This window comes from Triticum urartu, chromosome 5A (genome assembly GCF_056163025.1).
Source record: "Triticum urartu cultivar PI428250 chromosome 5A, HENAU_Tu73, whole genome shotgun sequence".
Lineage (NCBI taxonomy): Eukaryota > Viridiplantae > Streptophyta > Magnoliopsida > Poales > Poaceae > Triticum > Triticum urartu.
This window is the reverse complement of record NC_141877.1, coordinates 163074310-163095747: the sequence shown is the minus strand read 5'-3', so window position 1 is coordinate 163095747 and position 21438 is coordinate 163074310.

Here is a 21438-nt window from a genome sequence, read left to right as displayed (position 1 = left end):
AAAACACAACAAAAACAGAGGCTAGAGAAATTATTTATTACTAAACAGGAACAATAAGCAAGTAATAAAAATAAAATTGGGTTGCCTTCCAACAAGCGCTATCGTTTAACGCCCCTAGCTAGGCATAAAAGCAAGGATAGATCTAGGTATTGCCATCTTTGGTAGGCAATCCATAAGTGGCTCTCATAATAGATTCATATGATAATTTAATTTTATTTCTAGGGAAGTGTTCCATGCCTTTCCTTAATGGAAATTGGAATCTAATATTCCCTTCCTTCATATCAATAATTGCACCAATCGTTCTAAGGAAAGGTCTACCAAGAATAATAGGACATGAAGGATTGCAATCTATATCAAGAACAATGAAATCTATGGGCACATAATTCCTATTTGCAAAAATAAGAACATCATTAGTATTTCCCATAGATTTCTTAATAGTGGAATCCGCAATGTGCAAGTTTAAAGAACAATCATCAAATTCACGAAAACCTAGCAAATCACACAAAATTTTCGGGATCGTGGAAACACTAGCACCCAAATCACACAAAGCATAGCATTCATGATCTTTAATTTTAATTTTAATTGTAGGTTCCCACTCATCATAAAGTTTTCTAGGGATAGAAACTTCCAACTCAAGTTTTTTTTTCATAAAATTGCATCAAAGCATCAACGATATGTTTAGTAAAAGCTTTATTTTGACTATAAGCATAAGGAGAATTTAGCACAGATTGCAGCAAGGAAATACAATCTATCAAAGAGCAATTATCATAATTAAATTCCTTGAAATCCAAGATAGTGGGTTCGTTGCTATCTACAATTTTAACCTCTTCAATCCCACTTTTTACAATTTTTGCATCAAGATCTAAAAACTCCAAATTTTTGGGACGCCTTCTAACTAAAGTTGACTCATCTACAGTCCCATAATTATCAAGATTAATATTGCAAAAAAAGGATTTAATAGGGGACACACCAATCACTTTTAGATCTTCATCCTTATTATCATGAAAACTAGAAGAACACACTTTCACAAAGCATGCCTTTTTTGCACGCATCCTAGCGGTTCTTTCTTTGCACTCATCAATGGAAATTCTCATGGCTTTGAGAGACTCATTGATATCATTCTTAGGTGGAATAGATCTAAGTTTCAAAGAATCAACATCAAGAGAAATTGTATCCACGTTCCTAGCCAACTCATCAATCTTAAGCAATTTTCTTCAATCAAAGCATTGAAACTCTTTTGCGAACTAATAAATTCTTTAATACTAGATTGAAAATTAGAGGGCATCTTATTATAATTTCCATGAGAATTGTTGTAGGAATTACCATAATTATTAGAGGAATTACTAGGAAACAGCCTAGAATTAAAATTACCTCTATACGCATTGTTACCAAAATTGTTCTTACCAACAAAATTCACATCCATAGATTCATTATTATTCTCAATCAAAGTAGACAAAGCCGTATCATTGGGATCAGTAGGAGTACTCTTATTAGCAAACAATTTCATAAGTTCATCCATCTTTCTACTCAAAACATTAATCTCTTCAATTGCATGTACCTTTTTACTAGTAGATCTTTCAGTGTGCCATTGAGAATAATTAACCATAATATTATCTAGGAGTTTGGTAGCTTCTCCTAAAGTGATTTCCATAAAAGTGCCTCCCGCGGCCGAATCTAAAATATTTCTAGAAGCAAAATTCAACCCGACATAATTTTTTTGTATTATCATCCATAAATTCAAACCATGTGTAGGGCAATTACGTATCATTAATTTCATCCTCTCCCAAGATTGTGCAACATGCTCATGATCAAGTTGCTTAAAATTCATAATATCGTTTCTAAGAGAGATGATCTTAGCGGGAGGAAAATACTTAGATATAAAAGCATCTTTGCACTTATTCCATAAATCAATAATATTTTTAGGCAAAGACGAAAACCAAGCTTTAGCACGATCTATAAGCGAAAACGGAAATAGCTTAAGTTTAACAATATCATTATCCACATCTTTCTTCTTTTGCATATCACACAAATCAGTGAAGTTGTTTAGATGGGTAGCGGCATCTTCACTAGGAAGGCCAGAAAACAGATCTTTCATGACAAGATTAAGCAAAACAATATTAATTTCACAAGATTCAACATCGGTAAGAGGAGCAATCAGAGTGCTAATAAAATCATTATTGTTGGTATTGGCAAAGTCACACAATTTAGTATTATCTTGAGCCATCGTGACAAGCAAGCAATCCAACACACAAGCAAACGAGCGAAGACAAAACGAATGGAAAGAGAGGGCGGAAGGAAAAGAGGGCGAATAAAACGGCAAGGGTGAAGTGGGGGAGAGGAAAACGAGAGGCAAATGGCAAATAATGTAATGCGAAGGGTAAGAGTTGTGATGGGTACTTGGTATGTCTTGACTTGGCGTAGATCTCCCCGGCAACGGCGCCAGAAATCCTTATTGCTACCTCTTGAGCATGCGTTGGTTTTCCCTTGAAGAGGAAAGGGTGATGCAGCAAAGCAGCGTAAGTATTTCACTCAGTTTTTGAGAACCAAGGTATCAATCCAGTAGGAGACCACGCGTGAGTCACCTCGTACCTACACAAACAAATAAGAACCTCGCAACCAACGTGATAAAGGGGTTGTCAATCCCTTCACGGCCACTTGCAAGAGTGAGATCTGATAGAGATAATAATAATAAGATACATATTTTTGGTATTTTTATGATATAAGTTGAAAGTAAAGATTGCAAAATAAAATAGATTGGAAACTTGTATGATGGAGAATAGACCCGGGGCCCATAGGTTTCACTAGTGGCTTCTCTCAAGATAGCATAAGTATTGCGGTGGGTGAACAAATTACTGTCGAGCAATTGATAGAATTGAGCATAGTTATGAGAATATCTAGGTATGCTCATGTATATATGCACCACGTCCGTGACAAGTAGACCGACTCCTGCCTGCATCTACCACTATTACTCCATACATCGACCGCTATCCAGCATGCATCTAGAGTATTAAGTTCATAAGAATGGAGTAACGCTTTAAGCAAGATGACATGCTGTAGAGGGATAAACTCATGCAATATGATATAAACCCCATCTTTTTATCCTCGATGGCAACAATACAATACGTGTTGTTTCCCCTACTGTCACTGGGATCGAGCACCACAAGATTGAACCCAAAGCTAAGCACTTCTCCCATTGCAAGAAAGATCAATCTAGTAGGCCAAACCAAACTGATAATTCGAAGAGACTTGCAAAGATAACCAATCATACATAAAAGAATTCAGAGAAGATTCAAATATTGTTCATACATAATCTTGATCATAAACCCACAATTCTTTGGATCTCGACAAACACATCGCAAAAAGAAGATTACATCGAATAGATCTCCAAGAGAATCGAGGAGAACTTTGTATTGAGATCCAAAGAGAGAGAAGAAGCCATCTAGCTAATAACTACGAACCTGAAGGTCTGAGGTAAACTACTCACACATCATCGGAGAGGCTACGGTGTTGATGTAGAAGCCCTCTGTGATCAATGCCCTCTCCGGCGGAGCGCTGGAAAAGGCCCCAAGATGGGATCTCACGGGTACAGAAGGTTGCGGCGGTGGAATTAGGTTTTCTTGGTGCCCTCTGATGTTTTCAGGGTACGTAGGTATATATAGGAGGAAGAAGTAGGTCGGTGGAGCCATAAGGGGTCCACGAGGGGCCCACGAGGGTGGAGGCACGCCTAGGGGGGTAGGCGTGCCCTCCCGCCTCGTGGCCTCCTCGTTGATTGCTTGACGTCCACTCCAAGTCCTCTAGATGACGTTTGTTCCAAAAACCACGCTCCCGAAGGTTTCATTCCGTTTGGACTCCGTTTGATATTCTTTTTCTGCGAAACACTAAAATAGGCAAAAAACAACAATTTGGGCCGGGCCTCCGGTTAATAGGTTAGTCCCAAAAATAATATAAAAGTGTATAAAAAAGCCCGTTAAACATCCAAAACAGAATATATAATAGCATGGAACAATCAAAAATTATAGATACGTTGGAGACGTATCACTGTGAACAGATTCATTCAACCCCTCGTCCAAGTCGGAGTTATAGCAGGCATATTGACTCACCAGCGGTTTCAAGCAGTGAGCGGCACCATAACCAGCCTCGTAGGCATGACCTGCCGCGTGCTTGTGACGATGCTCAGGCTTTGGTGGATCAGGGCAGGGCGCGTCGGGAGGCTGAGCTGATGGCTCAACAACAATCGCTGGCTTACCCATTGGCATTTGTGGAGGCAGGAGTGACCTCTAGAACCCTCGGTGTGCCGTATTTAGTGCCAGCTCTACGCAACGAGCGCTTGCCTAAGGATTTCAAGGGCCCCCGCAAGGTGCCTAATTACACTATGGATCAGCCCCCAGAGGCCTGGATTGAGAGCTATGAGATGGCCATGGAGATGTTGGATGTCAGTGACGCTACATGTGCTAAATACTTCACCATGATGTTGGATGGACCAGCACATACTTGGCTGAAGGGATTGCCCGCTAACTCCATCAGATCATGGGCTGAATTGAAGGTGCGTTTTATTCAAAATTTCAACGACACATGCAAGCAGCCTATGTCGATTCTTGATCTGGGTTCTTGCGTCCAGGGTGAGAGCGAGTCAACGGCCAATTGGGTGCGCCGGATCTTGGTAGTTATCCACTCATCGGATAGTATCAACGCCGGTTCAGCCGTCCTAATGTTGGAAATGAATTGTCGGTTCCTTCCCCTTAAGCAGAAGCTGAGGCAGCTTAAGCACCACTACAATGATATGGGAGAGCTCATGGCGGCTCTCGTTACGCCGACCCTGATAGTACTAAAGACCCCGAATCCGACGAGGAGAAGGATGGTAAGGGGAAGAAGAGTGGCAATGCAAAGGGACATCAACATAATATGGTGGGTCAAGGTGGCAACGGTAAGCGCAAATCTGATGGCGGTTTAGACTTTGTGGCTAACACCAATACGCAGAACAATAATCAACATCGTAAGGGGAAGGCGTCAGTGCCCCGGTTTGGCGGGCCAAAGTTCAACCTTGAGGCAATGATCAATCAACCTTGCCCGAAGCACGGTATGCAAGAGAAGTCGGCCAGTCACCTATGGAAGGATTGCTTCATCACGAGTGAGTACAGAAATTCTAGTTTGTTCTAGAATAATCATGGCCCGAATGGTGGCTCAGGATCCGGCTCTCAAGGACCTGGCTTTGGGGCGGCGACTCAAGCTTCGGTTTTCAGGGCCAAGGCAATCAAGGTGGTTTTAATCAGCAATCCGGTCTAGGGAATCAGCAACAACAGTCTGGTTATCAAAGCAATCCGAAACAGCTGAATAGCGGTCAGTATCATGTGTTTACCACGAGCTTGTGCAAACGGGATTAGAAGATCCACAAGCGGGCGGTGAACGCGGTTGATCCGGCAGTCCCTCAATACTTACGATGGTATGAACATCCTATTGCATGGAGCCGTGAAGATCACATGCCCCGGGTTGACAATCCTGGTCAATTGGCTTTGGTGGTTGCTCCTCGGGTTGGAGGTTACAAGTTTACCAAGGTGCTTATGGATGGAGGCAGTAACATTAATATCCTTTATTATGATACTTTTCGCCGTATGAATTTAACCGACAAAGACCTTAAGCCGTTCTCTACTGTTTTCATGGGGTGGTGCCCGGTAAGTCGGCGTCTAGTGGGTAAGATAGCTTTGGAAGTGGCTTTTGGAGATGATCATGATTTCAGAGCTGAGACATTGAATTTTGAAGTAGTCAAGATCAAGAGCCCTTATCACGCCCTATTTGGACGACCGGCTTATGCTAAATTCAAGGCACGGCCTTGTTATGTTTATCTGCAGCTTAAGATGCCAGGTCGTAAGGGCACCATCACAGTACATGGCAACAGGAAGATAGCTTTGGAGTGTGAAGAGGGCGATGCTGCTTATGCTGAGACTACTTGTGCAACAGAGGAGTTGAAATTCTACAAAGATAATGTTGACCCGACAGATATGACACCTTTGAAAAAGCCAACCACGGAGCATGACCCCCTATTGAAGTTTAAGTCAGCAGATGACATTAAGCTGGTTGACTTTGTTCCTAGCGATTCATCCAAGCAGTTTAGTATCAGTGCTAATATGTATCCGAAATAGGAAAGCGCACTCATCGAGTTCATCCGTGAGAACCGGGACATCTTTGCATGGAAGCCTTCAGACATGCCAGTTGTACCGAGGGAACTCGCTAAGCACACTCTCAATGTTGATCCAAAGTTTAAACCGGTCAAGCAATTCCTTCGTCGTTTTAATGAAGAGAGGCGTAAGGCCATTGGTGAAGAAGTGGCCTGGCTCTTGGCGGCTGGGTTCATCATTGAAGTTTTTCATCCTGAATGGTTGGCTAATCCGGTACTGGTACTCAAGAAAAATGGCACTTGGAGCATGTGCGTGGATTACACAGACATTAATAAGGCCCGTCCCGCTAATCCTTTTGCTCTCCCTCATATTCATCAGATCATTGATGCTACGACGAGTTGTGAGCGTTTGAGTTTTCTGGATACTTACTCTGGGTATCATCAGATCAAGATGGTAGTTAAGGACCAGGAGAATACCGTTTTCTCACTCCATTTGGGGCCTTCTACTATGTGTCTATGCCTTTTGGGCTCAAGAGTGCCCAGGTGACTTATCAGCGGTTGTCGGCGTTCTGGGAACGGGGGTCCCCAGACTTGCCTGCCTGCGGCCTGCGGCGTGGCTCAAAGGGGGGCCCAGCGCGGCCCATCTTCACCAACACAAACCCAAGACCCTCGCGAGGGGCCAAGCCTCATGGGGCGGATGACGTGGAGCTTCCTCAGGCACGGCCTCGTCAGGCTGGCTCACGAGGAGGCGGAGAGATCAAGGCGGGGTACCTCATGACGTGCCCGTGACGCAAGCCATGACGACCGAGGGCGCCAGGCGGGTGCCAGCCCGCGTAGTGTACTCCTTCCCTCTTTGGTGCAAGGGGGGCAAGCGCAGCCGCGGAGTACCGAGGCATCAGGCAAAGGTTGCCATTTCGGTGCAATGAGACCAAGACCAGGAGGACTACGAGACGGAGGTCGCCGTGGAGCCCAAGACGGCATCATCACAAGAGCTTTGCGCAGGCGAAGACTACTTTTGTCAGGGTAGCTAGTACTAGCTGCCCCCCTTCAAATTAGCCCGCCATTGTTGGCTCCCTTCTCGCTCGATATTTGGGAAGAGGACCAGGGCCCCTATAAATAGGACCAGCCACCCGCTAGACAGAGGAGAGAGGACAGACGGAGAAAGAGAGAGAGAGAGAGAAAGGTGACTGAGCTCCTCCCAGCAGTTCATCGCCCCAGCCAAGAACAGACCCTCGCGAGGATGTTCTTCCTTGTGTTGTTCATCATCATCAGCCCAAGAGGCAATCCACCACACCACACACTGGAGTAGGGTATTACACCACAACGGTGGCCCGAACCAGTATAAACCCTGTGTCTCTTGTGCTGTTCTTTCCTTAGTTTAGATCCTAGCAAGGCGGAGGGGTGCAGGTAGGTAGGAGACGAAAGCTCCGCGTGCACCCCACTGTTCGAACCTCAAGGGTCTACCGGAACCCGAAATCCCACATTTGGCGCGCCAGGTAGGGGTGCGCCGGGATTCGTCTTCCACCACCCCGTTCTCCTCCGACCATCACGCCCATGTCTGACGCTCGTCGGGCCCGCGCCGAGCGCCGGGCCGCGCTCGCTTCCCGCGTCGCCCAGACGGCCCGTGTCGGCGGGTGTCCTCGCCGTTCCCCGTCACCTGCCGTCAACGCCGCCACCGGCCCAGCGGGGGACGAGCAGCAAGCATCGTCCTAGCATCCGTCCGTGCGGCAAGACGGCCGCACCGCAACTCCCTCGCTCACCCCAGCTCGTTCTTCGCCCCGCGCGCTCCGCGCGCCCATGGAGGCTCGGGCTGCACTCATCGCGGCGAACGAGCTCCTGTGCTATCGTCCCGTCGACGACGTCTACGAAGAATGGCTCGACCGCGTCGCCGAGCTCGTCCGCGCCGCAGGGGGCTCTCCCGCGCCGTCGTTCCACTACACCGCACCCCGCCCCGCGCGGGCAATGAAGCTCCGGCGGCGCCCCGACCGCCTTCTCCTCAGGAAGGCGCCATGGCTCCAAGGCGCGTGGCCCCTGGGCAGAACCCGCTCCGTCAGGTGCCAGCACGGCAAGAGCAGAGCTGTCAAGAAGTCCCTCGCCCGCAAGAAGCTGCCCAGGCGCTCCCTGCTCCAGCACGTCGCGACCATGCTCCTGCTCCCGCGCGTCAAGACCCCGCTGTAGGATCGAAGTATGTCTAGAGGGGGGGTGATTAGACTACTTGACCAAATAAAAACTTAACCTTTTCCCAATTTTAGTTCTTGGCAGATTTTAGCTATTTTAGGACAAGTCAAGTAATCATCACATAATTCAAGCAAGCATGCAAAGAGTATATAGGCAGCGGAAAGTAAAGCATGCAACTTGCAAGAATGTAAAGGGAAGGGTTTGGAGAATTCAAACGCTATTGGAGACACGGATGTTTTTCCCGTGGTTCAGATAGGTGGTGCTATCCTACATCCACGTTGATGGAGACTTCAACCCACGAAGGGTAACAGTTGCGCGAGTCCACACAGGGCTCCACCCAAGGGCAACGGTTGCGCGATTCCATGGAGGGCTCCACCCACGAAGGGTCCACGAAGAAGCAACCACCCACAAAGGGTCCACGAAGAAGCAACCTTGCATATCCCACCATGGCCATCGCCCACGAAGGACTTGCCTCACTAGCGGTAGATCTTCACGAAGTAGGCGATCTCCTTGCCCTTACAAACTCCTTGGTTCACTCCACAATCTTGTCGGAGGCTCCCAAGTGACACCTAGCCAATCTAGGAGACACCACTCTCCAAGAAGTAACAAATGGTGTGTAGGTAATGAACTCCTTGCTCTTGTGCTTCAAATGATAGTCTCCCCAACACTCAACTCTCTCTCATAGGATTTGGATTTGGTGGAAAGAAGATTTGAGTGGAAAGCAAATTGGGAAGGCTAGAGATCAAGATTCATATGATAGGAATGGAATGTCTTGATCTCAACACATGATTAGGTGGTTCTCTCTCAGAACAAATGAGTTGGAATGATGTGTGTGTTCTGTTGGCTCTCTCACTGAATGAGAAAGAGGTGGAGGGGTATATATAGCCTCCACACAAAATCCAACCGTTACACAGTTTTCCAATCTCGGTGGGACCGAATCATAAAACTCGGTCTGACCGAAATAGTAAACCTAGTGACCGTTAGGAATTTCGGTGGGACTGACATGCAACTCGGTAGGACCGATTCGGTTAGGGTTTGGGCATAACGTAATCTCTGTGAGACTGATCACACAAACTCGGTGAGACCGAATTTGGTAATTGGCTAACCAGAGAGTTGGTCAGGCAAACTCGGTGGGACCGATTTGCTCTTTCGGTGGGACCGAGTGAAACTCGGTGAGACCGAAAAGTTACAAAGGGGAAACACTGAGTTTACATTGCAATCTCGGTGGGACCGATTCGCTCTTTCGGTGGGACTGAAAAGTTACGAAAGGGAAACAGAGAGATTGCAACCCCATCTCGGTGGGACCGAGAACCTTATCGGTAGTACCGAATTGCTAGGGTTTTGGCAGTGGCTAATGACAAGTGAAACTCGGTGGCGCCGGATAGGAAAAATCGGTAGGACCGAGTTTGGCTTAGAGTTTAGGTCATATGTGGATATGGGAAAGTAGTTGAGGGTTTTGGAGCATATCACTAAGCACATGAAGCAAGAGGCTCATTAAGCAACACCTCATCCCTCCTTAATAGTATTGGCTTTTCCTATGGACTCAATGTGATCTTGGATCACTAAAATATGAAATGAAGAGTCTTGAGCTTCTGAGCTTGAGCCAATCCTTTGTCCTTAGCATTTTGAGGGTTCCACTTTCACATCCATGCCATGCTAATCATTGAGCTTTCCTGAAATAATCATCTTGGAATAGCATTAGCTCAATGAGCTATATGTTGTTGTGAATTACCAAAACCACCTAGGGATAGTTGCACTTTCACCCGCGCTGATCCCGGCTGCAGCGCGTGGGGACATGCAAGACCAACCTCCCCGGCATCCAAGACCTTCCGTGGCCACAGCAGGCTGCCGTGCCTTCATCGCCGAGCTACGCAGTGTCGCGTGGCCCGACAAGTTCAAGCCGGACTTGCCTCCTCGCTACGACGGCACGGCTGACCCTGCGGAGTTCCTCCAGCTCTACGAGCTGGGCATCGAAGCTGCCAACGGAGACGAGAAGGTCATGGCGAACTGGTTCCCCATGGCACTCAAGGACAGGGCCCGCACCTGGCTCCTGAACCTGGCTCCAGGCACAATCTCCTCCTGGGACGAGATGCGCACCCGCTTCATCGCCAACTTCCAAGGCACTCGTGACCGGCCACCCTCCGTAAGCGACATGCGCCGCATCAAGCAACATCCCGAGGAGACCCTGCAGAAGTACATCTAGCGCTTCAACAACGCGCGCCTCAAGATTCCCAAGGTGACCAAGGAGGCCATCATCTCGGCCTTCTCCGACGGCGTGCGCGACGTCAAGATGAAGGAGGAGCTGGCGATGCATGAAGACCTGTGCACCTCCTTGGAGCTGTTCAACCTGGCAACCAAGTGCGCCAGGGCCGAGGAAGGGCGTATCTCCCTCCTCGAGCTGCCTGCCGCAGACCCAGAAGAGAAGAAGCTCAAGGCCAAGGATGTGAAGCGCAAGGGGGCTGCCGTGCTCGTGGGAGAACCAGACACCAAGCGAGGCAGAGATCAGCCCGAACCTTCCAAGGGCGGCCGGTACTGTGTGTACCATGACCTCCACACCCACAACACCAACGAATGTCAAGAGCTCCGAGCCGTGCGAGAAGGAAGGATCGGCCGTCACCCTGACCGCAGTGACCGGGGCTACGGACGAGGAGGAGGAAGGAACACAGGACGCTGGGAAGACCGTGGCCCGCGCCAAGGGTGGCGCGACCAACCTCGCGAGGATCGCTAGCAAGACCCGCCTCGCGAGGGAGGCTGGAGAGATCAGCCTCGCGAGGGGGACTGGAGGGATCAGCCTCGCGAGGATCGCCCGCAAGGCAACGCAGGCCTCCCACCGCTGCCGCCGCAGCCAAGGAGAAACGAGGACCACCACCAGGACGAGGGGGCTGGGGGCTTCCAGGAGCCGCGCGCGATCGCTTGCATCCTGGGCGGGGCACAAGCCCCAGCCTCTCAGCGCATCTTCAAGCAGTTCGCCCGCGAAGTGAACGCAGTCCTCCCCAGGCTCGAAGCCACGCGCCCTCTCAGGTGGTCGGCGTGCGCCATCATGTTCAGCTCAGCAGATCAGCTCAATTGTGCGGCTACAACAGGAGTCCTCCCGATGCTTTGTTCCCCAATCATCAGCAACGTGGTGGTCACCAAGACCCTCATCGACGGCAGGGCAGGGCTCAACGTCCTGCCCGTGGAAACATTCAACAACCTCCAAGTGCCCTACAGCCAGCTTCAGCCAACCAAGCCTTTCTCCGGTATCACCGACGGCTCCACGGTCCCGATTGGGCAGGTCCGCCTCCCTGTCACCTTCGAGGCATGCGACAACTACCGCACCAAGCTCATCGACTTCGACGTCGCTCACATTCGCCTGCCATACAACGCCATCCTTGGGTACCCAGCGCTGGCCAAGTTCATGGCCGTAACTCACCACGGCTACAACGTCCTCAAGATGCCAGGAAGCGGCGGAGTCATCACGGTGCCATGTGAAGAGAAGGACGCGGTGTGTTCCCTGGAACGAGCCTTTCAGGCCGCGTCACTGGAAGACCCGGATCGTGGGAGCATGAGGCCTCCCGAGACAGCCCCTAAGAAGAAGAAGACATCGTCCGGCCCGACCACTCAGGAGGCAGGCCCCTCTGGGCCCGCGCCTGCTCAGGGGGAACCTCCTTCCATCGCATAGGAAAGCGCGCCCGACGCCCTCCTCAGGCAGGGCTCGGGGGCTCTCCCCTGGAGGGCCACCGACCTAGCTAGGGTCACGAGGGAGGCGCTTGGGCACCACATGGAGGCGTGTTTCAAAGCACGTTTCCCTCAAGAAGGAGCAAGTCAAGGAGATCCAGACCCTCAGGAGTTCATCAGCAAGGCCATTCAGGAGCTACAGGAGTCAAGAGTCATGAAAGGCGGCCGCCGCCTACCAGCAGTGGCTCCCCATCCAGGCGAGGATGGTGGGCTGCGCGTCTGCATCGACATACCAGGGCTCAACCGAGTCGCCTCACTGGAGCGCCTCTGGCCCTCGCGAGTGGGGCGCTGCGGAGGCCCACCCCACAGCTACGTTCGCATGCCTTACGGCTTGCCGAGCGCGACAGACGCGTACCAGCGCCTCATGAGGAGCATCACGGAGGCACGAGAGGCTAGGCGTTCCGCTGCCCTGGCAGGGATGGAGATGGCCCGCGAGGAGCCGCCAGCGCCTCCGGAGCCTCCCGAGGCCCCTGGGCCTGGGGGGCTCGTGAGGATCAGCTCCCGCAGCCCACCGAGCCTGCTACATCAACGCTCCTTCATCCTCAACATCATCAGGTAACACCTTTCTAGTTTTACTCCCAGCTGGGAGCACCCCCCAGGGCTGCATTATTCCCAGGTCGCATGGGTCCGTCCCTGCGGCATGTATCCCTTTTTTATTCCATGTTGTTAGCTTACCTTGTTGGGGGCGCCCCTCAGGCTGCATGATCCCCAAGTCTCTCGGGCCTGACCCAGTGATGTCCGCATTCCTAGCATCTATTTGAATGAATCCACTCCTTCGCGGCTAATGTGTTTTACCTAGTTTCCTGCTCAGCTGACGCCAACTAATGGAGCTGCTCCCAAACGGCACGATGCTTGCGCATGGGTCCGCCCCTGCAACGCCGACAAACCTGGATGGCTGAGCTCTGGCCGCGGCAGCCCTGCATAGCGTCACCTCATCAAGCCTTCAGTGCCTCACTACTCCTCAGAAGCAACCAACGGTTGACTGTATATTGTCGAGGCAACCCCTTGTTTTTTCTATGGTGGACCTGCAGGACCTCCTGAAGGAGCTACGTCAGGCAAGGCCCTTGCGGTGTCTCTTTCGCCCTCGTCCGCGTGAACTGCTTGCACGTTAAAGGGGGGGGGTGCCTGAGCATCGCGACTCAGGGCTCCTACCGGCTCTCCAGCCCTCACCCTCTGGCCTTGACCACGGCATCGCGACCTGGCATACCAGCGACGGCTGAGACCCGCTCGAGGGCCGGGACCCGAGGACGTAGAGCAGAAAGGGGAACAAAGGCGAGAGGGGAGAGACACACGAGGACCTCGCCGAGCAACCTCGCGCCTGCCGATGCACGGACCCGGCGACACACCAGAGAGTGGCCCCTGATCCTCGAGATAAGTCATCACCCGGAAGCGCCAGCTATCGTGGCACCATCCCTGCACCTAATGCTATCCCGTGTTAGCGACACCGCTCTCCTTTCTCACCAAACGATGGCTGCTTGGGCGCCAAAGGGGACCTCCTGAGCATCGCGACTCAGGGGCTCTTACCGGACTCCGGGTCGCTCACCTCCTGGCCCTGACCACGGCATCGCGACCTGGCATACCAGCGACGACTGAAGCCGCCTTGGGACTGGGACCTGTCGGCGCAGAGCACCAAGCCCTCGTGAGGTTCAAAAGGGAGGACTGAGCTAAGACGGAATGAGCAACTCGCACAATTCCATGACAGGGGTTATATTAACAAAACAGGATCACAGGCACCTTACAAGCCCCCACGGGACGCGTTTTTGATTCCTCGCAGGGAGCATATCCTAAAGGGACACAAACTACGCGCGTCCCTGCAAAAGACGCCATCATCAACAGTGGGCCGTCAAGCACCGACGCCAACCCCATCCAGATCAGAGTCGGCGGCGGCTTGACGAGCCCGCCCTGCTCCAGGAGCGGCGCCGGCTCGGGGGCTCGTAGCTATCTTCGCTCGTCTCCGGAGTCGCGTAGAGCTCGCCGGAGTCGCTGGAAACTCCGACGCCTCCACCACCTGGGGAGCCGCCAAGGGAGCGGTTGGCGGGCCCAGTCCTCGTCGCGGCAGGATCCTGGCCACCTTCCCCAGATCAGCACTCCAGCCGGCGCCCGCTCGCATCGAAGACCTTGAAGAGCATCACCGAAGCACCGTCGTAATCCAAGTGGACCGCGAAGACGCCCCTTACCCTGCAAACCCGGGCGATCTCTCTCCAGCCCCGAGTCATGTAGACCTCGCCCGGGGCAACGACCGCAACCTCTGCCTCGGTCGTGAGGGTGCTGCAGCCGGCGTGCTGCAGCCAGAGCTCCAGGGGCTCCCCCTGCCGGATGATGGAGGCGAAGAAGGGAGGAAGGCGGATCCAAGACTGAAGAGGAATGGCGACGTGAAGCACGAACTCTCGGGAGGAGCCCTCGGCGTGGACCCCAGGGGGGACGACCCACACCTTCGTGACCCACCGGCGCCGACGGCGGCGCCGCCCGTGGCGGTCAGCATCAGCTCCTTCAGGGCCCTCGACGTGGGCGTACAATGGAAGTGGGAACCCCGGCGGTGCCCGCTCGCACAAAGGCCTCGACACCACCTGAAGGGCCCCCTCGTCCGAGCCACGGGGGGCGAGCCGTTTCTTCGGCGGGAGTGGGTCCGGTTACTCTCGGGGAGCCTTTCCTTTCTCTGCCATCGAGAACCGGCGGATCGGAGCCATCGCAGCAAGACGGAGCAAGGATCGGGAAGAAGGAGAAGCAAGGAGGGATGGACTGGAAGGGCGCGCGCTGTTTCGTACTTATGGCCGGCGAAGGCCAACCGCCTACCTCCATGATTGCAGGTAATCATGACCCACTTTGCATGCAGGGACTTGTCCAATCCGTGCAGTTGCCAAGGTGCCATGGGGAAGTGGAGGCGCCCACGTCCCATCAACCGCCACGCGGCGCCCAAGGCCGCAGGCTGTTAGGGCCCGCGGCGCTTCACTCTTGCCCTTTCGCCTCCCTACACGGCCAAGTCCGGGCGCGCCTTGGGCCCGGGGGCTACTGTCGGCGTTCTGGGAACGGGGGTCCCCAGACTTGCCTGCCTGCGGCCTGCGGCGTGGCTCAAAGGGGGGCCCAGCGCGGCCCATCTTCACCAACACAAACCCAAGACCCTCGCGAGGGGCCAAGCCTCGCGGGGCGGACGACACGGAGCTTCCTCAGGCACGACCTCGTCAGGCTGGCTCACGAGGAGGCGGAGAGATCAAGGCAGGGTACCTCACGAGGTGCCCGTGACGCAAGCCATGACGACCAAGGGTGCCAGGCGAGTGCCAGCCCGCGCAGTGTCCTCCTTCCCTCTTTGGTGCAAGGGGGCAAGCGCAGCCGCGGAGTACCGAGGCATCAGGCAAAGGTTGCCATTTCGGTGCAACGAGACCAAGACCAGGAGGACTACGAGACGGAGGTCACCGTGGAGCCCAAGACGGCGTCATCACCAGAGCTTTGCGTAGGCGAAGACTACTTTTGTCAGGGTAGCTAGTACTAGCTGTCCCCCTTCAAATTAGCCCGCCATTGTTGGCTCCCTTCCCGTTCGATATTTGGGAAGAGGACCAGGGCCCCTATAAATAGGATGAGCCACCCGCTAGACAGAGGAGAGAGGACAGACGGAGAAAGAGAGAGAGAGAAAGGTGACTGAGCTCCTCCCAGCAGTTCATCGCCCCAGCCAAGAACAGACCCTCGCGAGGATGTTCTTCCTTGTGTTGTTCATCATCATCAGCCCAAGAGGCAATCCACCACACCACATACTGGAGTAGGGTATTACACCACAACGGTGGCCCGAACCAGTATAAACCCTGTGTCTCTTGTGCTGTTCTTTCCTTAGTTTAGATCCTAGCAAGGCGGAGGGGTGCAGGTAGGTAGGAGACGAAAGCTCCGCGCGCACCCCAGTGTTCGAACCTCAAGGGTCTGCCGGAACCCGAAATCCGACAGCGGTGTGTTCAAAATTGCCTTCATGGCCAGATTGGACGCAATGTTCATGCTTATGTGGATGATATTGTTGTGAAATCCAGAAAGAAGGAAACCTTGATAGATGATTTGAAAGAAACCTTTGACAATCTCCGGGTCTACAAGATGATGCTTAACCCGACCAAGTGTGTCTTTGGTGTGCCAGTAGGCGAGCTCTTGGGTTTTTTGGTTTCTGAAAGAGGCATTCAAGCTAACCCGGAGAAAATGAAGGCTATCACTTCTTTGGCTAAGCCAACATGATTAATGATGTCCATCGTCTAGCAGGTCATATTGTGGCCTTAAGTCGGTTTATAATCCATCTGGGCGAGAAGGCCATCCCTTTGTATCAGATGATGAAGAAGATAGATCACTTTGTCTAGAGTGATGCTGTCGATCAGGCGTTTGAGGCATTAAAACAGCAGTTGGCTGAGCCACCAATCCTTGCAGCTCCTATTGATAAAGAGCCCTTACTATTATATGCGGTTGCTAATAGCAGAGCCCTCAGTGTGGCAATTGTTGTGGAGAGGAAGGAATCAGGCAAGGAATATCCGGTTCAGCGGCCGGTTTGCTATGTCAGTGAGGTACTCATTGAATCTAAGCATAGGTACCCACATTGGCAGAAGCTGGTTTATGTGGTGTTCATGGCTAGTCATAAATTGAAGCAATATTTCTCCAGTCATCCCATCACCATGGTCAATTCTGCTCCCTTAGGGGATATTATTCAAAACAGAGAAGCCATAGGTCAAGTAGCCAAGTGGGCCATTGAGCTTGGACCCCATGGTTTGAAGTATGTGCCTCGGACAGCTATCAAGTCTCAGGCACTTGTGGATTTCATCAATGACTGGATAGAGTTGCAGACGCCTGAGGAGAAGGTGGATAACACATATTGGACTATTCATTTTGATGGGTCTAGGCAATTGGAAGGCTTGGGGCTGGATTTTTTTGACTTCCCCACGAGGTGATAAATTTTGTTATGTGTTAAGGTTGATGTTCCCTTGTACTAACAATGCAGCTGAGTATGAAGCCTTTCTCCACGGTCTTCAGATGGCTAAAGAGATGAATCTATGCCGGGTGAGGTGCTTTGGCGACTCAGATTTGGTGGCTCGGCAGGTTTCAGGAACTTGGGATTCCAAGGATCCACTCATGGAAGCTTATCGTCGAGAGGTTGATGCTATTGCTGGTCATTTCAAGGGCTATCAAGTGGAACATGTTGATCGCAGGAAAAATGAGGCGGCGGATGCTTTAAGCCGGTCGGATCCCAGCTTAAGCCGGTACCACCTAATGTTTTCCTTTATGTTTTGCATAATCCTTCAGTTAAATTGCCTATGGAGGAAGATCTGGCTATTCCTGACCTGGAGGCACAGCTGGTGGCGACTCTTCATGCTATTCCTGATTGGAAAATTCCATATTTGGCTTATATGACCCGGGGTGAGTTACCTGAAGATGAAACTTTGGCCAGGCAGATAACCCGGCGGTCTAAGTCAATGACTACTGTCAATGGAGAGTTGCACCGATGCAGTGTTACAGGGGCGTTTCAACTTTGTGTTTCTCCTAAGGAGGCTCGTCAAATTCTACGAGAGATTTATGAAGGAGATTGTGGCCATCATGCCGGCTCTAAGTCTCTCGTGGCTAAGGCTTTTCGTCATGGGTTCTATTGGCTGACGGCTCATGCTGATGCAGAGGATTTGGTCAGTAAATGTGATGGTTGTCAGAAATTTTCAAGACAAGCTCATGTGTCGACTAAAGAATTGAGGATGATTCCAATTACTTGGCCGTTTGTAGTCTGGGGGTTGGATATGGTTGGGCCTTTTAAAAGATCCAAAGATAAAAAGACTCACCTCTTGGTGGCAGTTGACAAGTTTACAAAGTGGGTTGAGGCAGAACCGGTCAGCAAGTGTGACGCGACAGTGGCGGTTCAATTCATCGAAAAGGTGATTTTCCGTTTTGGCTACCCTCACAGCATCATAACTGATAATGGCACTAATCTGTCTAAAGGTGCTATGAAAGAATTTTGTCAAAGTGAACATATTCGTCTTGATGTTTCATTTGTGGCCCACCCCCAGTCCAATGGTCAAGCTAAAAGAGCCAATCAAGAAATCTTAAGAGGCATAAAACCCCGGTTCATGGTCTGTTTGCAGAGGATGCTGGGTTGTTGGGTTGAGGCGTTGCCTTCAGTGTTATGGAGTATTAATACTACACCGAATAGATCTACGGGTTACATGCCTTTCTTCATGGTTTATGGAGTAGAGGCAGTTCTCCCTAGTGACATCCATCACGACTCGCCCCGTGTGGCGGCTTATGTTGATGTTGATAATGAAAAAGCACGTCATTATGCTCTTGACCTTTGGATGAGGAGCGTGACCTTGCGGCTGCTCGTTCAGTGATTTACCAGCAAGATCTGTGTTGTTATCATAGCCGCCGGGTTAAAACCCAGACATTTCAGGAAGGTGACTTGGTGCTCCGACTCATCTAGGATCAAACAGACAAGCACAAGTTGTCTCCACCTTGGGAAGGGCCCTTTGTGGTCAGTAAAAATCTAAACAACGGGTCATACTACCTCATTGATGTTCGAGAGCACAAAGACTCACGCAAGTCTAAGGAGGAGACCCGCCGGCCGTGGAACATTGCTCATCTTCGGCCTTATTACACATGAGCCACCGGCTCTTGTGATGTACATACTTCTACCAATGTATATATTATGATTAGTATAATAAAGCCGACATCCTTGATAATTCAGGGCCTCGGTCATTTGATTTCTTAGAATCTGAGTCTTTATTGTCAATTATCATAAGATCACTTGGGGGCTTCCCGCTCATTGAGCATAGCTATGACTACCCTGTTGATCCGGCTTGTACTCCTTGATTGCAAATTACTTGGGGGCTTCTTGCTCATTGAGCATAGCTATGACTACCCTACTAATCCGACTTATACGCCTTGATTGAAAAATTATTTAGGGCCTTCTCTTTAATGAACAGAGCTTTGTTTACCCTTTTAATTGGCTTGGACGCCAGGTGTATTCACCAAAAATCTGGGTTATCCTGCCTTTGTATGCCTGCCACTCCGACCAGGTAATCCCGGAATGACTCATCGTACTCTTGACAGTCAATCTTATAAAGACCCTGAACTTGTCAAAGTTAAAACGGCGATTGGTCATGTGAGACCTGGCTTACATGTTTGACTTAAGGATTAACTCAGTGGCTGTGCGGCCCTTGAAAAGCACTTGATATTGAGGCTTGGCAGCCTATGAAGGCTTTGTTTCTTCTGATTTGTATTTGCTTTGAACATTTTCTAGGTTCATCTTTGGTACCGTATTGATATATGGTTTAAAATTGATTTGGGCCATGTAGCCTTGATCCTTATGATTCATATTCGAATTTCTACGGAGTTTTGATAACCCGGCCTGGCTTTGGACGATAAGTCGCCAGTGTGCTTTGATTATGCACTTGGAGTTCTGTGCTCCAAATCTTTGGGATGTTACCCTTGCTGCATATGGCGTTGTAAGCCGACAGTATGAATATATTGCATAGGGCGCTGCACTCTAAGTCTTTGGGCTGTTACCCTTACTGCCTATGGCATGGTAAGTTGGCAGTATGAACAAATATCATAGGTATGTTATTTACTTGTTATGATTACACGAGGTTTTGATAAACCCACCCTGGTTATGGACTATATAGTCACCAGCAATTTTATATGGGGCATTATGACCCGCCCTGGGGTAAACCGCCAGGGCACATGTTATCTGCTTGTGTGCAGGGAATATGATAAATATGGTCTGCATGATTGGTGATATTATAAGCATAAGTGGCAAATCTTCAACATCAGATTGGCGACTCAAAAGTGTTATGCAAATAAACATGCACGATGGCATGGCAGATCATGGTTTTTCATCTAGCCTATTACATGGCTCCCCGAGCCCAAAGGAATAAGTGTTTTGTTGGGGAACGTAGTAATTCATAAAATTTCCTATGATCACGCAAGATCTAACTAGGAGATGCATAGCAACGAGAGGGGAGAGTGTGTGACACGTACCCTTGTAGACCGAAAGCGGAAGCGTTTAGTAACGCAGTTGATGTAGTCGAATGTCTTCACGATCCAACCGATCCAAGTGCCGAACATACGGCACCTCCGTGTTCAGCACACGTTCAGCACGATGACGTCCCTCGAGCTCTTGATCCAGTAGAGGGTCGAGGGAGAGTTTCGTCAGCATGACGGTGTGATGACGGTGTTGATGATGTGATCCGCGCAGGGCTTCGCCTAAGCACTACGACAATATGACCGAGGTGGTAAACTGTGGAGGGGGGCATCGCACACGGCTAAGACAATTGATGTTGTGCCTTTGGGGTGCCCTCTGCCCATGTATATAAAGGAGGGGGGAGGAGGAGGCCGGCCAAGGGGGAGGCGCACCAAGGAGGGGGAGTCCTACTAGGACTCCAAACCTAGTAGGATTCGGCCCCCTTTCCTTCCAACGGAGAGGGGGAAAGGGGAAAGGAGGGAGAGGGAGAAGAAAAGAGGGGGGCCACGCCCCCTCCCCTTATCAAATTCGGATTGGGGCAAGGGGGGTGCGCCCCACCTCCTCTCCTCCACTATGGCCCATTAGGCCCAATAACTTTCCCGGGGGGTTCTGGTAACCTGCTGGTACTCCGAAAAATCCCCGATCTTCTTCAGAACCATTCCAGTGTCCGTATATAACCTTCCAATATATCAATCTTTACCTCTCGACCATTTCGAGACTCCTCGTCCTGTCCGTGATCTCATCTGGGACTCCGAACAAACTTCGGTCATCAATAACACATAACTCATAATACAAGTCGTCATCGAACGTTAAGTGTGCGGACCCTATGGGTTCGAGAACTATGTAGACATGACTGAAACACATCTCCGGTCAATAACCAATAGCGGAACCTGGATGCTCATATTGTCTCCTACATATTCTACGCAGATCTTTATCAGTCAAACCACATAACAACATACGTCATTCCCTTTGTCATAGGTATGTTACTTGCCCGAGATTCGATCATTGGTATCATCATACCTAGTTCAATCTCATTACTGGCAAGTCTCTTTACTCGTTCAGTAATGCACCATCCCGCAAATAACTCATTAGTCACATTGCTTGCAAGTCTTATAGTGATGTGCATTACCGAGAGGGCCCAGAGATACCTCTTCGATACATGGAGTGACAAATCCTAATCTTGATCTACGCCAACTCAACAAACACCTTCGAAGACACCTATAGAGCATCTTTATAATCACCCAGTTACGTTGTGACGTTTGATAGCACACAAGGTGTTCCTCCGGTATTCAGGAGTTGCATAATCTCATAGTCAGAGGAATATGTATATGTCATGAAGAAAGCAATAGCAATAAAACTAGACGATCATAATGCTAAGCTAACGGATGCACTACAAAAAAAGACACATCCATGACATTTCGGGCCAAATGATTTTTTTCTATCATACCTATGACACATATATGACAATAATTGT